At 41.4% G+C, this 16,968-nt stretch overlaps 1 protein-coding gene across 7 annotated transcripts in view; it reads right to left on the reverse strand.

Moving 5' to 3' along the window:
* SORCS1 (sortilin related VPS10 domain containing receptor 1) overlaps window positions 1-16,968 on the reverse strand; it is a 562,818-nt gene that overhangs the window by 316,231 nt on the left and 229,619 nt on the right. The window lies entirely within an intron of this gene.

Here is a 16,968-nt window from a genome sequence, read left to right on the forward strand (position 1 = left end):
GTCCGAAGTCCTACTGGTATGTAGTGATACCGCTGGGATGAGAATCCAGGAACTAATCATGTTTGTTTGCTTGTCTGTTTTTCTGTCCTAGTTAAAAACCAACCCTATCCCAACCCATTTGCTCTTCTTTTCAGTCGACACCCAAGAGGCATCCATGAAGTTTCCTGTATGGATTTCACACTGAGCCCCTGGCATTTAACAATATGGGTTTGGTAAGAAAAGTGAAATATTCTCTACTGGGAGTGAGGATTCAACTAGGCACTAATGGGCAAAGAGGGAGGGAAGGAATGGTGGATGCCAAAGAAAGACAAGTAACGTCCTGCCCTATTACATCATCCAGTTCTCCCACCCCTAGACTGTCAATCTCTTTTTCCAATATCCACATGATGAGGGGCACAGCCATGCAGTCAGTTGCCTAGTCTGCAATTCTGAAAATCATCCAGGGCTGCTCCATTCCACTTATCTCACTGCCAACTTTCAAGGCCTACCTCACATTTTGATTCTACCTCTTGACTGTTATTTAAATCCATTCTGCCACCAGGGTTTACTACCTTTTTTGCTAAACTTTCTACAGTTGCCCTGAATTGGTCTCCTTGTTTCCAAGATCACATTTCTACATCGGAAGTATCTTCCAAAGAGCTCTCTGTGTAAAGCCTTTCCCAGGGCTTTCACAAGGTTCCCACAGCTTCCTTCACAACGTCTTCCATGAGCTGGCACCAGCATGGCTCTCTAGACTCAACAGTTACCACTTGACCAAGTGAATCCTTCCTTCCAGGTATACAGGCCTACTTTAAATCCCAGGGTAAGCCATCTTAATTCACTATTCCATGTTTTGGCTCATTATATTATACAGATTTTTCTCCCTGGGTTGTCCATTCCTTCCCTCTTTGCAAGGCTATAACCTACTCGTATCTCAAAAAGAAACTTAAAAATCACCTCTACTGGAAGGAATCCACACTCCTCCAAACCACACAGTCAAGAGTCATGGCTTGCAGGGCTTCCCTGGTGGCGCAGTGGTTAAGAGTCTGCCTGCCAATGCAGGAGACACGGGTTCAAGCCCTGGTCTGGGAGGGTCTCACATGCCGCGGAGTGACTGGGCCCGTGAGCCACAGCTACTGAGCCTGCGCGCCTGGAGCCTGTGCTCTGCAACAGGAGAGGCCGTGACAGTGAGAGGCCCCGCGCACCGTGATGAAGAGTGGCCCCAGCTCGCTGCAACTGGAGAAAGCCCTCGCACAGAAACAAAGACCCAACACAGCCAAAAATAAATAAATTTATTTAAAAAAAGAGTCATGGCTTGTCCTCTTGAGTTCTCACGGTTGACTTGCCTATGAGTTTTCATTGCACCTTGTTTTTCCACTTGAAACAGTGTGCATACATCATACTGTTTGTTGGCTTACTCCTTTGTTTCTAATGACAAGACTGTGAGTGACTTGAGCTCAGAAACATGTCTTAGTCATTAATATTCTCAGTGGCTTTCACTGTGTCTGGCAACAATGTTGAATGCTAGAACTGAAATCAGAAGTTACACTGCTTGTTTTTGAGGTAGGGCATGATGATCACAGCAATGTTCAGATTATAGACTTTCTAGAAATCTTTAGTCTCTCTGGGACTAGAACAGTAGCAAAGCTGCCGGTCCTCTCCCCATGTCTCCTTGGTCTCACCACTATAATGTATTAATGGCCCTACCTCCAGCTGCCTGTGGCTTTGCTCTGGTGGCAGGACCCTACCCTGCCACCAGTGATTGCAGAGGCAGGCAGGAGGTGCCAGAGGATGAACCCTCCCTGCAGCAGCCTTCAATCAATGACTGATAAGACTTGGTATATAAATAATCTGATTCCCTCACCCCTTATATAGAATAACTCAGGGGTGTCAGTTCTACACTGACTCCTAGGCTTCCCTGATGAGATTAAGCTTAATTCACCCACAGTGCTGACTGGCTTGGTAACGTACCCTTTATTGGATGACTTTCTATACCTGACTCACTTCCCTACTCTGCAAATTTTGTTTCCAGGAATCATCTGCAAATAAATGACTTGTGCTAGAATTCTACTGTCAGTATCTGTTTCCAGGGGAACTCAACTAAGACAGTATCTTATACTATTTTTTTTAAGTTTAAAAACAGTTTTATAACTCTATGAAGTGGAAGTTAATATTGCCCTTATTACACACATGAGGAAACTGAGGTACAGAGAAGTTAAGCTTCCATTACGCTCGGTGCATGCCACTGAAGGGATGGTCTACCTTGAGTAGCGCTGCCTGGGGTTTCTCCCCACCTGCTCAGTTATTTTGCTGGTCCCCTGAGCATCTTTAATTAAAAAGCTCACACATCAGTTGCTGAGAGCGCCCTCCATCCAAAAGGTTGACACATGGAGAGGTTTATAGCCCAGCACCTAAAATGGCTGAGCTAGCAACTCAGTAGAGTTGAAAGCTAAATTCTCCTTAAGAGAACAATAGGGCCAAACACCGAGATCACCTGAGAGACTCTCAGGAACAGTGTTGCCATAACAGTGATCACCCAGGATACAAGGGATTCATCCACAATAACTAGAGAGCGGCCCAATGCAACACACAAGGCAGAAGACGTTTCTATAGATTGTTTAATGAAAATCAAAGTAGAAAGGTATGTAAGAGACAGGAATGTATCCACAACAAGGAGAAGACATTAAAATGTTCAACTTCCTAAGCAATCGAAGATACACAAAGTTTTAAAAATGAGACTTTACTATTCTATTACAAAATAAGCAAAGATTGAAAAAAGATAATGTGCAATGCTTGTGTAACTTTAGTAAAATAGGCACTTGGTATAATGTCAGTGGGAGTATAAATTGGTAGAACATATTTGAAAATTCATTTGTCATTTTATAATAGAAGCCTTAATATAGACCCTACAATTTGATGCGGTAATATTTAAAATAGTCCCTAGCTGTTAATCCAGTATTTTTCTTCCCTTACAGATTTACCTTAAGCATATAACACCCACATATATGGACATACAACAAAAATATGTCCTGAAAATCACCACAATATTATTTATAATAGCCAATTAAAAAGAAATCATCTAAATGCCAACCAAGAAAAGAAAAAGAAAAAAAAAATTGTCATTCAACCATATGTTTGAATACTTAAAACAAACATTAAAATTTGAGGTTTTGAAAACTACAAAAATGACTTGCAAAAAAATATTAAAAAGTTAAAAAGATGTAGGCTTTATAATTTTATATATGGTATGAACTTTTTTCTTTTTTCTTTTTTTTGAACTTATTTTTTAATGTTAATAAACCTAGAAAAAAGACAGGAAGAAAATATTGAGTGATTCATAATTCATAATGGGATTATGAGTGACTTATTTTCTTATTTACATTTATGAAATTTCCAAACTTTCTGCAATCCATACACATAAATTTTATATTTATATGAAGTTATTTAAAAATATAGGTTGGTTATGCCTGGGAAGTGAATCTACGGGTGGTTATTCCTGCCTAATGGAATACCAAACATTGAATCAAGAATAAATACTAGTAGGTGAAATAAAAATACTAATTTATCCTCCAAATCTGGGTGATGCGTGCCCCTTTCCTCTTCCGTGTTAATGTTTTCAGTCATAACGTCCACCATTGGAGAGTCTTGTGGTTACTGGGCACGTGCTAATTCTAAGGGCTCATTGTTTCTGCAATTTCAGTTAGGGTGGCAATTGACAAAAATAAGAAGCAGCAAAGCCAAGGCCATACATCTGGTAATGAACTGCTTTACTGCATTGAGAAAAACGAGGTTCACTATGAGTCCCAGCTGCCCCTTGTCATCTCTAGGAGTTGCAGCAGAGTAACTGTTAGAAAATAAAAAATACTATCTAAGACAATCCTGTTGTGACTTGCCTCTGTGTTGACTTCTCACACCATTGTCTCAACAATTTTGCCTAAAATTCTGTAAATTAATGAACATTGGTTTTTTGGAAGATCAAACTGATTCAGCAGAACTTTCCTGGAGACAAGAAAGAGTAAAGACTTTGAAGGGAAAATAACAAGTAAACCAAACGCATTTTTAATTACCTTTAAATTACATCAATAATAACATTCTCAGTGGGACAAAGAAATCAAATCCTACTTACTGTGAGATTGCTCATTAGCTTGGGTAAAGGCTTCCTTTCTTCCTTTGTTTGATTTTGTTTTAGGGACGGGACTGGAGATATTTGCAATTCTAATAATTTCTGTCCATGGTTATACACATAGGGCTAGATAGTTTCATTTGCCTGTTTACTGTGGTCTGAGAGAAGTAATGGGTTTTGTATCATTCCCATTATTTGCCTTGTAATAACTTAGACAAATCACCCTTCTTCTGCCAGCCCTGACTCAGAGTCTAGAAATCAGGACACTTAGCTCTAGGAAAACATGGTTTCTTTTGGTTTAGAGAGAATTGACATTGCCTAACTTCACAAATTTGCTACTGGAATCATGGATATCATCCAACACCTTTAAAATTCTGCAATAGTTCCAATAGTTGACACCAGGAAAATCTTCCATAGAGTAGAGATATATCTCTGCCTGTTCCCACCTGTATCATAGGCGGTCATGAAATTCTCCAAATCAAGCAGATTTGCATCAAGTTTAAAATTTAAGCTTTGTCTCAACATTTACTCAAATATCTTGCAATAACCTATAATGGAAAATAATCTGAAAAAAATATATATATGTAACTGAATCACTTTGTTGGACACCTGAAACTAACACAATATTGTAAATCAACTACACTTCAATTTAAGAAAAACTTTTATTCAGTGCTTTTTGTGTGCCTGGCATATGTTCAGGTCAATATCAAGATATACAAGAACTCAGGCAGCCTTCTAGAAGCTTACCTTCTAATAGAGGAGAGGAGATCCATATATTAATATCTCAGTCCCAGGAAGAAGAAGAGTACAAAGTGCCAAGAGAAGAATGCATCAAAGGACCATGGGATTAATGGTGAGACAAATCATACCCCTGGGCTGGTGAGGAAAGTGGAGGGCATGTACCCTGGGTACTTACACTGAGACTTGAATTATATATCATTAACTGTTCGTGATACAACTTTAGGGTTTTAATGGCATCCAGATCTTCCTCCCCTCCCTTGGACAAACCCACAAAATCAAAGAAAGATGAAAAGCCTCAGAGGTAGGAAAGATTACTGCTAAACAATGACAAGTTTCAAGAAATCCTTCCTAAACTTCCCATAGATGGGAGATGGGTCCACTTGATAGACCCCTGTAGGCCAACTTGTAATGATATACAGCCATCTGGTCTAAATAAGGCAGAAAGCTGGGACCCATGACTTCTGTACTGAGCCACATTATTTGCTAACTTCAAGAAGTAAAATTAAACAAATTTTTAAATTAAAGCAATGTTACACTAAGAAATCAAGAACACCCTCCAAAAAGAACTGAGTGAAAGAGGAAATAAAAATGACAATTAGAGACTAATATGAAAATGCAAATACTATCAAAACATCTACTGAGCAGATAAAATAAATGTTTACCCTAAAACTGCTTTTTTTTTTTTTTTTTTTGCGGTACATGGGCCTCTCACTGTTGTGGCCTCTCCCGTTGCGGAGCACAGGCTCCGGACACGCAGGCCCAGCGGCCATGGCTCACGGGTCCAGCCGCTCCGCGGCATGTGGAATCCTCCCGGACCGGGGCACGAACCCGCGTCCCCTGCATCGGAAGGCGGACTCTCAACCACTGCGCCACCAGGGAAGCCCTAAAACTGCTTTAACAATTAGTTAAAATGAAAGTTAAAAAATAAGTATTAAATCTAAGAAAGAAAAATAAACATAATCCTTACAAAAGCAGGAAGAAACAAAACAATAAAGACAAAAGAAGACTTAGAGAAGAGAAAAAAGAAAAAGATTAAAACTGTTCAATATATCCAGGAGTTGCTTCTTAGGGAAACATATTAATATTAAGCATTAATATATGAATCTGGTGAATTTATTAATAGAAAAATAAATAAAATTAGAGAAGGAAAAGATAAATACATAGTGTTTAAACAATATATATAAATCCTTCTATTCAATTTGACAGTGAAACATTTGAAAGTCCAGGACAAATAAATATATTTCTAAGAAAATAGATACTAGCAAAATATAATAAAGATAAATCTTAAAACCTTACCAGTATTATGGGGCAAGATTATTAAAAGTTAACAAACTATTAGTCCTTCTTCCTGATCTCCCTCTCTCCCCCCAAAAGTTATTACAATAGTTTAAGGCTAATTTGCAGGTGATTTAAAAATATGTATGTTATTTTCACTCCAAGTAATTTTACAATTAAAATGGTCAGGAATCAGGCTTCCCTGGTGGCGCAGTGGTTAAGAGTCCGCCTGCCAATGCAGGGGACACGGGTTTGTGCCCCGGTCCGGGAGGATCCCACATGCTGCGGAGCGGCTGGGCCCGTGAGCCATGGCCGCTGAGCCTGCGCGTCCGGAGCCTGTGCTCCGCAACGGGAGAGGCCACAACAGTGAGAGGCCCGCGTACCACACACAAAAAAGGTCAGGTATCAAGGAAAACAGAGCAAAGAGCAAATAAGCCTAGGGTTTCAGGGCTCTGGTTTTCAATAATTCATTCTGTAACTTTGGTCAAATTACTCTACTTCTCTGATTCTCAGTTTCTTCCTCTGTAATATAAGCATCAGTGCATGTGTGCATGAATGTGTGTGTCAAAAGACTGAATTATATCAAATGTCAGCCAAGTCTACAACAACTCTGGAAACAACGAATTTTAGAGTTAAGAAGCTCTAGAATGCTTTAAGACAATCTCACAATTTATTATCAGTCCCTCCCATAATCTACTGCAAACTCTTTGCACTAACTGAGGTTATCCCTAAGTCAATTTCTATCCTCTTACAGCGCCAATCTCAACAATCTCGCATCAGCACGTTTCCCTCCTTTGGGGGAATATTTAGGTTCAGTAACTTTAAGTTATAATAACAGGTGAGTCTGGTTTAAGTATATACCTGAGAGGCCAGACAACAGAAATTCAATGTTCTGCTTGGGTCCCAAAGGATCTCTGATTAACAGAGTGCACAATGTTCCACTGTAACCCCTGGGGAAGGGGCTGAATGTGACTAAGGGATATGCCACGTGACCCACTTGCCATACTAGAAAAGAATCAGCCTCCTGACACTACAAAGGTCATATAGACCCCCAATGCTACTTTCCCATGCCTTCTTTCCAAGCCAGCAGACTGACAAAGATTGGAAAAGAATGGTAATACCCATTTCTGCCAGGTGTGTGGGGAAACAGGCACTTGAATAACTTGCTGTAAGTGTATGTTCAGTGCAACTATTCCAGAGAGCAACAGTTCATACCATTTTGAGGGAAACTTTACAAGATTTCCTCATTAGTCCCTAGTGGTGTAACTGCCAGGTCAAGGGGTTTTATCCCAGTATTACATACAATAGTAACACATCGGGAGGAAACATCCAATATTGGTAAATATTGTTTGCTGTATCCATTAAATAAATATCATCACATATTAAAATAATGACGTAGATTGATTTTTCTTGACATGGAAATGTGATTAGCATACAATGATCTGAGAAAAAACCAAAGGATATAGATCAATTATATTATGATTAAACTATTAGTGTCTACACATATAGAAATAAAGAAGAATATATATAAAAATATTAAAAGTTCTTATCTTAGGGTACTGGGATTACAGTGGATTTTATATGCTTTCATTTTTCTAATATTTAAAAAGTACATGTTACTCTGATAACCTGCAGTGATAAAGGTATTCCTATTTTGCTAAAAATAAAATAAGAGTATCCATGAATAAAGTCAAAAAAGATTATGCCACATATATAGAAACTCTACCCATACTGTAAGGACAGTCCTGGTCCCAAATTTCCCAGGAAAGCTGAATTAGCCACAGACCATTGTCATTCCTCTGAAGTCTTGAATGTATCCATCATTTGACTCTCGGCCTACGCTGCTTTGAGTTCTTATTCAACCACTTTCTCTGGGTGTAGGTCTCCCTTTAGTGGTCAGAAATCCATGATTTATAAGCATATATTTATATGTCTCTCTATATATTTATACCTCTACCCTTCCTCCCCCACCCCCAGCATTTATATATATACATATATATATACTTTTATATATAGCTTATTTATATATATACTGCTTTTATATATATATACACATATATATGTGTATATATATATATGTGTGTGTGTGTGTATATATATATATATATATATATATATATATATATATATATAGTCACACCCAAGTATTTGCATTTTTCCCAGTATTGTCAGCTAACAGTTCCCTGGGTTATGACTTGTGGGCATACACCAGGGCCCCTTGCCCTAACTTCCCAACAGTCTCAGAAATGTCTAATAGATAGGATAGGCGTTTTAAACCACTGAGTTGTACTAAGACATTTCATTTCATGAATTATGGAGAATTTAAGTGTCAAATCTGAAGCTGAACAGGGAGATCAGCTCGGTGCTGTGTGACCACCTAGAGGGGTAGGATAGGGAGGGTGAGAGGGAGAGGCAAGAGGGAGGGGATATGGGGATATATGTATATGTATAGCTGATTCACTTTGTTCTACAGCAGAAACTAACACAGCATTGTAAAGCAATTATACTCAAAGATGTTAAAAAAAAAATCTGAAGCTAACGTAACTTGCCTATCAGTACTGATGGCTTCCCGGAGCCCTCAGCATTGATCCTCTTTTATTCCAATGACCTTCTCCAAGCCGGCGTGGATGATATGGGGAGTGCACCAGCTGCACTGTGTGGGTGAGTTTGTTCCCTCCAAGGCAGAGCCGGATGCAGCCTCAGTGGGATGCACTGTCCACTCTTTTCCAAGGGCCCTTACACACAGCACACCCTGAACGCTGCAGGGACCTCACAACAGAACTGTTCTCTTTGAGGTCATCCTAGGTAGGCAGGCTGCAAGGCGCTGCCTCCCCGTCAGCTCCCAGGTGGTTCACTGATGACTTCTTCATGGTACTTGTATCCTCCCTGTCTTCCTTGCTCCTCCAGATGCTTTGAAAGAAAAGTATGCCTGTCTTCCAGAATCAGCTTTTCCTTGAGATGTGCACCTGGGCTAACCACACAACAGCCACTAAGCATGCAGTAGCTTGCCCTCGCCACCCCTTTCCTTCCCCGGGTGCAGGATCCTAGCTCCCTTGGTGTTTGGGAGGGAGGCTCTGACACAGCCTTTTGAAAATTCACGGAACACATGGTCTTTGAGGACTGTATTCAATTTTATGCTGGCTGCCTGGCTGCCTTGCTTGCCTCAACCCGTTGCTCTCATGCTGAGGACCCTTGCTGATTTCACTGGGGTGAAAAGAATGCATTTCCTTTTGTCAGAAGTCACCATTTTTTCCTTGCAAAGTGGCTATAGGTATAGAGCAGGAGAATACAAAGTGATAGCCAGAGCAGAGGAGAGACAATATACTCAGGAACAGAAAATGAGACAGAGAAATGCAGACTCTCACACACACATAGTCACAGAGAGGGATCCTTTACCCCCCGACCATGGCATCATAGCCACTCTGAAATCCACATACACATTCCCCATTTCACCTCTGCCAAACAGCACAGAGATACACCTTTTCTAGTTACTGCGCAGTACCGTACAAGAGGGAGGAGGGGGTGCTTATCTATGCCAGTTAACAGTTTCCTTTCTCTAGCCCACATCCTTCCTGAGACTTGTATGCATTCTCAGAATGTTTATTTATTTTTTAAAAAAATTTTTTAAATAAATTTATTTAGTTTTGGCTGTGTTGGGTCTTCGTTGCTATGTGTGGGCTTTTTCTAGTTTCAGCGAGCGGGGACTACTCTTCGTTGTGGTGTGCGGGCTTCTCACGGCAAGTGGCTTCTCTTGTGGAGCACGGGCTCTAGAGCGCAGGCTCAGTAGTTGTGGCGCACAGGCTTAGCTGCTCCGCGGCATGTGGGATCTTCCCGGACCAGGGCTCGAACCCGTGTTGCCTGCATTGGCAGGCGGATTCTTAACCACTGGCCACCAGGGAAGTCCCTCTCAGAATATTTAATTTTCAAAATTAATCCAGCTCCAAGCTGGTTTCCCCATCTCTCTCATTACATCCAGTGGCTATTTCTTTCCCTCTAATCCATGAAATTCAGTCTCCTTCCCTTGATATCTCCACACACACACACACAGATACCCAAAAATGTCTAGCCACACAGTATATTTGCAGGTATTGCTGTGATGTAGTTGCTGATTTGGGGGGAGAGCTTGGCACCGTGGGAAGGACTCCATGTTTATATCACAGAAGGGAAAATGACTTTAAAAGTTCTCTAGCAATTTCCACTCACTCCCACCTACTGAGTGGAATTTTTTTTTTTTTTTTAGCCACACCATTCTACTTTAGCAAAGCAAAACAACTTCTCTAAATTGATTATGCTGAACAATTCTGTTCTCCATAGCCCCTACCTCCAAACTGAAATCCGATTCTGCTCCTCTCTGCATTTGGAAAAGGTCTCTAATATGGCGGAGGTGGAGGAAAGTAGTTGAAACTGGGATCTTGATACGAGGAGCCTGATTTTCTACAAGTGTGACATCTGGGGTAAGCTACTTCGCAACTCTGTGACTTAGACTCCTTATATATAAAATGCAGCTGATGACAATATTGAATCAAGGGGTTGTATGAGGTGTAAATGAGAAGACCAGGAAAGGTGATCGTCAGTTACCTGGCACAGGGTAAACCCTCTTTAGTGTTCACCTCAGAGAATCACACATGAGTTCTTATCCCAACTTTCTTCCCTATCAGTCACTACAAGAAGTGTGTAGTATGCAGATATATTATTACCAATGACATCAGTTAATACAAATGTCTCCCATGGAAGGTAAACAAAGCTCTAGTAAGTTGTTTTCACACTGCACAGTTTTTCTCCATTTAACCTATCAAATGATTACTATCTATTGAACATATACATACACACACAGTGATGGCATGACTGGAGCAGTACTGCTACGACTGTGCTCATCTGTGTGCCACTACCAGGATTCTACCTGATCTCTGGACCACAACATATGCTGTTATTTACTTTGCTTTTTTTTTCCTTCTTTAAATCAATGCAAGTATTTTTCTTAGGCCTGATCTAAGATAATAACAATAAATTATAGGTCTCATGTGCTGTTAAGCATTGCATAGTATGCATAAAATAAGTGGTGAAAACGAACATTTTGACATGTTTGTCCATGTTCCAACTATGATAATAGTTCCTGCATTTGGATGAGGAATAATAAGACTTGAATTATTGCCCCACAATATCATCCAATATATTACTGATGTCTGCCCTTGGAAAGTCATTTAAACTCTCTAAGCCCCATTTGTCTCGTTTGGTCCAGTTCACAGTCTTGTAAAGGTTAAGGAAGAAAATGTATGTGAAAGTGTTTCATAAACTGTAAAGAACTGTGAAAGTGGATGGCACCAGTTTTCAATAGATGTCCAAGAACTATTTGTTGCAGTTGAAGATATCTGTAGATTTATCTTCAACAACTGAACAGCTGACTTTTCCAAAGGAAGAGAGTTTCCTTCATCCACAAGATCCCCGGATGATGTGTCACTCAGGACTCCACAAGGGAGCACACCCCGGCCAGCACCATACAAGGATGTCCCACTGTAGTGGCACAGATTATCCACAACACCCTCAGAGCCCAGTAATGAGAACAACACCTGCAGATGTCTTTTTTCCTTCCCTTGACTTTTTTTTTTTCTTTCAGTCACACAGGCTCAGGTCTCTTCAATCAACAGATGAGCTTCGTGCTGTCAGTATCGGAGTAGGATCCTGAACTCAGTATCGGGTAGTGCAGTCCCTCCAGACTGAAGACCTGAGCCCTCTAGCACTGTCTCAGTGCTGCGGACAGCACAGCATTTTGCATTTCTGTGCCAGTTCGAGAAATTCTGTGGCTTCACACCTTTCTCTAGGCCAGTGGTCCTCAATCCTGGTTGCACATTACAGTCAGATGGGAATATTTTTAAAAATGTCAGTCTGAGCCCCATCCCAAACCAATTTAATTAGAATCATTGGTGGAGGCAGGCACTCAGACATCAGTTTATATTAAAAGCTCCTCAGACACGAAGCCTGTTTGGGAACTACCACTTAAGGCTAACCATGGCCAGACAGTAACCCCTACTTAATCTGGAAAGAAGTAGGATAAAATCCACTTAATGTGCTTACTTTGACCAAATCCTATAAGGCACAATAATTAAATAAGAAACTAAAGAAAACCAAGCAATACACAGTAGCAACAACTACTGACAGTCGGCCTGTGCCACTTTTTCTCATTAGATGATCTTTTTATTTCTTGTACAAGATCTTGTTAAATTGTAGATTCCCATCCTCACCCTGACCTACAAGAATCAGAGTCTCTGATTTGAATTTGCATTTTAACAGGCTCCCCAGAGCATCGAAGTCCACAAAAGTTTAGGACTACTGTTCTTCATGTGATTACATTAATTAGAGAGCAGCATACTCCTTTTTTGACAGTGTAATCCTTTTTGGGGTTCTCCACTCTGGTTGCTTAAGAACTGAGCCATATGAGCTTTAAAAATACACACCTGGATTCCACCCCGGCATCCAGGTGTAGGACCTGCATTGCTGAATTTTTTTAAAGCTTCATATAGGATTTTTTTTTTCTTTTTTTCTTTTTTTTTTTGTGGTACGCGGGCCTTTCACTGTTGTGGCTTCTCTCGTTGCGCAGCACAGGCTCCAGAAGCGCAGGCTCACGGGCCCAGCCGCTCCGCAGCATGTGGGATCTTCCCGGACCGGGGCACGAACCCGCGTCCCCTGAATCAGCAGGCGGACTCTCAACCACTGTGCCACCAGGGAAGCCTTTCATATAGGATTTTGATAGATTGTGAGTCTCCACTATAAAGGCAACGCCACTGTGTGGTAAAAAAAAATATATGCAGGAACTGTATTTCTAAAGTAACTTTTCTTTGGTCAGGTGTCATTTCCAAAACAAACTCCTCTATGCCACTGTTCTTTAGAATGAGAAAAAGAAAGTCTCCTTCCTGTCAATTTGCCTTTTGCACAGAAGGGAACACAGATTTAGAAAGTATTTAAAGCAGTGGGCACTCCAAATGTTCATTATTCAGGGCCTGAGCCAAAGGCTCCCCAGGCATTATTAAACAAATTGATGAACACTGTGGCAGGATTCAGAGGGATGAAAAATGCTGCTGGAACTGAAATACAATGTTTCTTCATCTAAATGTCTTGTAAAGACTCAGGAACTGACTTCACGGATTTTCATGTAACTGGTGACAGTATTTACATCTCAAAAGCCCACTTCTGCCTTCTCAGTGATGCTGGCCATTGGGGATTCGGAGAATGAGCACAGGGTGAAATAAACTTAATTCTGTCCATTAAGGAGAAACGGGTTTCATAGCTCACCTGCTGGGTGCTATGCGTGGTGCAGCAGTTATTATGGCCTGAACAAATGGAAACCCAAGCCAATTACTGCTTCAACTGCCTGGTCTGCTTTTGGGCTTTGAGGCGTGCGAGGTGGAGTGCCAGTTCTGGTGTGAGTTCGTGACTTAACATAGAAGGATAATTTTTCTGTAACTCCTGAAGGCAGAGTGAAGCCCCCAGAGCAAGCCGCGCTATTCCCACTCAGCAGGGTGGCTATGGAACTGGGGATTTTTTTTTTTTTTTTTGCGGTAGGCGGGCCTCTCACTGTTGTGGCCTCTCCCGTTGCGGAGCACAGGCTCCGGACGCACAGGCTCAGCGGCCATGGCTCACGGGCCCAGCCGCTCCACGGCACGGGGGATCTTCCCGGACTGGGGCACGAACCCGCGTCCCCTGAGTCGGCAGGCGGACTCACAACCACTGCGCCACCAGGGAAGCCCGGAACTGGGTATTTTTGAGGGACAGAAGCCTAAGAAATGTCCTTGTGGCAAACCCCACATTCTTTTAGGGGACAAAAGGGAAAAATAAGAGCCACCTGCCACTCAAAGAGAAAAGGAAATGTAGGTTGAGCCCTTGTGCTGCTTCTAAGTCCCGACCAAACCAAATCAACCCTCACACACAGCCAATTAGGGGGAAGACAGCAATGAATTCCTGTCTCTCCCAAATCTGCGATTGGCTCCAAAAACGCTGTCATCAATCATCCTAATAAGCACTTAAAAAGTAAATCAAAGGCTATTAAAATACTTTTGGCATTGAGCTTGCTTCCTCCAGCAAAGCATAAACCCAGAATTTACAACATTTGCTGGGGGGAGAGAAGAGGAGGCTGGGTTTTTCCTGTCACTACTATCAAGCTAGAATCCTCTAATCATAGGCTTTTATAAGGACAAATATGCGTTCTTCTCAGTACTTAACTCTATATGAACACTTACTTTCGTTTTTTATTTCAGTGGTGTCTCTCCCACTAAACTGTAACCTTCCTGAGAGCTGAAACCATTTCTGACTTTGCTCACCAATACGTTTCCAAGGTCTAGAACATCAAAGACACTCGAACATATTTACTGAGGGAATGAAGTGGACAGCTGCTGATAGCAGTAAGCTTTATTTTTTTCCATAGCACCATCAGCCATTCTGAGTCCAAGTCCTTGCTTCTAAGTGTATGATTTTTCCCTGCCTAGAGATCTCTTTAACACAAAGTTGCCCACACCAATCCCTTTACAAAGAAGAAGGGTCTACTATTCCAAAAATGTCCTTTTTTTGGTCACTCACATACAGTGTCACCATAGAAAGGGCCCATTTTAAAAGCACTCTGGTGAAAATCAAAGTTTAGACTCTCTTATCCTGTTTTAACCCAGCCAGTCCAGATTCTTCTATTTCCCTTTATAAACAAGGCATGCTTACTTCTCTCACCAAATCATTGCCTGTGCACCCCCAGCTCAGCCAATGCCCTATGTCCTCCTCTAGATTTTCCCTGGTGACTCTTATCCCTATTTATTTCTCCCTTCTGTGACTTCGTATCAGGCTTATTGGCTTGACTATACCCCGTCTACATACACAGGCACACTGCCCCCCGCCCACACACAGATCACTCTAAATCAAAAGCTGTTTCCTGCCTCAGATCCTGGGGCACATGGCTGCCTCTGCTTGCCTTTCTCTTCCGTTGCTTTCTCAGCTTAACTATCATGCTCTCAGAGAGGTTTCCCCTGACCACCAAACCTGAAGAAATGCTTCCTGTCATTCCTTCTCAGGGCAACATTGATTTTTCCCTTCCAAATATGATTTCTCCCACTACACGGTGAATTTCGTGTGTCTTCTTTTTAATATGTGCCCTCCTCAGTAAATTCTAAATCCCTTGAAAAAGGGTCCTACCAAAACTACAAATCATCCTAAAATCTTGCAGAGTCCCTGGCATACAGTAAGCGCTCAGTAAATATTTCTGGATGTGGAATTGTTTCAACTAATGGATGGGTGTATTGGCTGTCCTCTGGATTAGGGCTCTAAATTACTCGAGCACTGAGATCATGTGTCTTGCTTGCTTTGTATCCCCCATAGTGATACACCCACAGTTAGGTTAGGCCAGGGTTTGTGAGCTCTGGCACTACTGACTTTTGGGTCCAATAACTGTTTGCTGTGCAGGGCTGCCCTATGTACTGTAGGATGCTCAGCTGCATCCCTGGCCTCTGCCTACTAGGTACCAGTGGCAAACACCCACCCTCAGTCATAACAACCAAAAACGTGCCCATGCATTGCCAAATACCCTCTGAGAGCAAAATCCACCCCCAGCAACCTGCTGAGAACCACTGGGTTAAATGCTTAATTTAATCGATATTGATTAATGGATTGTAAACTGGCTTGGCAATCTCTGGATTCTATGGAGCACCTCAAACTCTTGCTGGAATTGCTCCAGTAGAGCCAAGGAATAGAATAAATATCTAAAAATACCGGACAGCTCCTATGAGTGGTGCACACTTCAAGTGCTGGAAACTGGAGCCAAATTGGCCAGGAGCCTATATGACTTCTGCCTTAGTAATTGTTTTCTCAATAGCTGCAACTCATTGGAACATCCTCGGTACACTAAGTGAATTTATACCTTGTTTACGATTCCCTGAACTTACCGATTAAGTTTTCATCATTGTAACTTTTTTTTTTTTTTTTTTTTTAATTTTTCCCTCTGCCACATCCTCCTGAGGGGTAAGAATCTGTACCTGTTTCATTGCAGTACCTTCTGCCAGACACAAGAGGACCTGAGCATAGTGGCTTCTTAATAATGAATATCTGGTTGAACTTTGCCATTTGCTGTGCACATACATTATTTCATCAAACAGTGAAAGGGGGGCGGGGGGGAGAGAGAGAGAGAGAGAAATGGAAGATGGATTGAATAGTGTATTCAGTGGTCTAAAATCTGTGACGAGGACTGAAAAACAAGTAGTTATCTCCTTCCCAGAAGTTTCAACAACTGGGCTTAGAGGCAGAGAGAGGAAGAGGCAAGGCTGAAAAGCGTCAATACTCATTTTTAGTGGTAAATGAGAAGAACTAACAGGAACTTTCAAAATTACTGCCTTGAAAGTTGTATAATATAGAATACATTTATTTTAATGTCCTCTATAATACTGATCACTTAAACATCTCTTTATAAAGAGGGAATGGTTTGATAGCAATGCCCTTTGCATTGGGAAAATTAAATATTTGCTAAATCTCACCTGTTAAATACTAGGGTGACTTACTTAAATTCCAGTCTTCTGATTTTAAATCTTATATACTTCCCCCCCTGACCCCACTGACTCTCATAAGGAACACACCTAATTTTACCCCATCTTTTTTCCTGCCAGTTGTAGTCATTTTCTTTCTTACTCTTGAGCATGGTCTCTACCTGGGAAAAGAATATCTGCTGGGACCTCAAACCAGGAGCATGTAAGGATTCCTAGGAGATATACATGGCTTCATAATCTGATACCTCGATTTAAGTGCCTTGTCTGGATTCTGATAGCGCTGTGTGTGACCCACAATACCATCATGCATGAAGTGAATAAACAGTAAATTCCCTGAGCTAC

This window comes from Mesoplodon mirus (assembly GCF_964341445.2).
Source record: "Mesoplodon mirus genome assembly, chromosome: 2".
In the NCBI taxonomy this organism is placed as follows: domain Eukaryota; kingdom Metazoa; phylum Chordata; class Mammalia; order Artiodactyla; family Ziphiidae; genus Mesoplodon; species Mesoplodon mirus.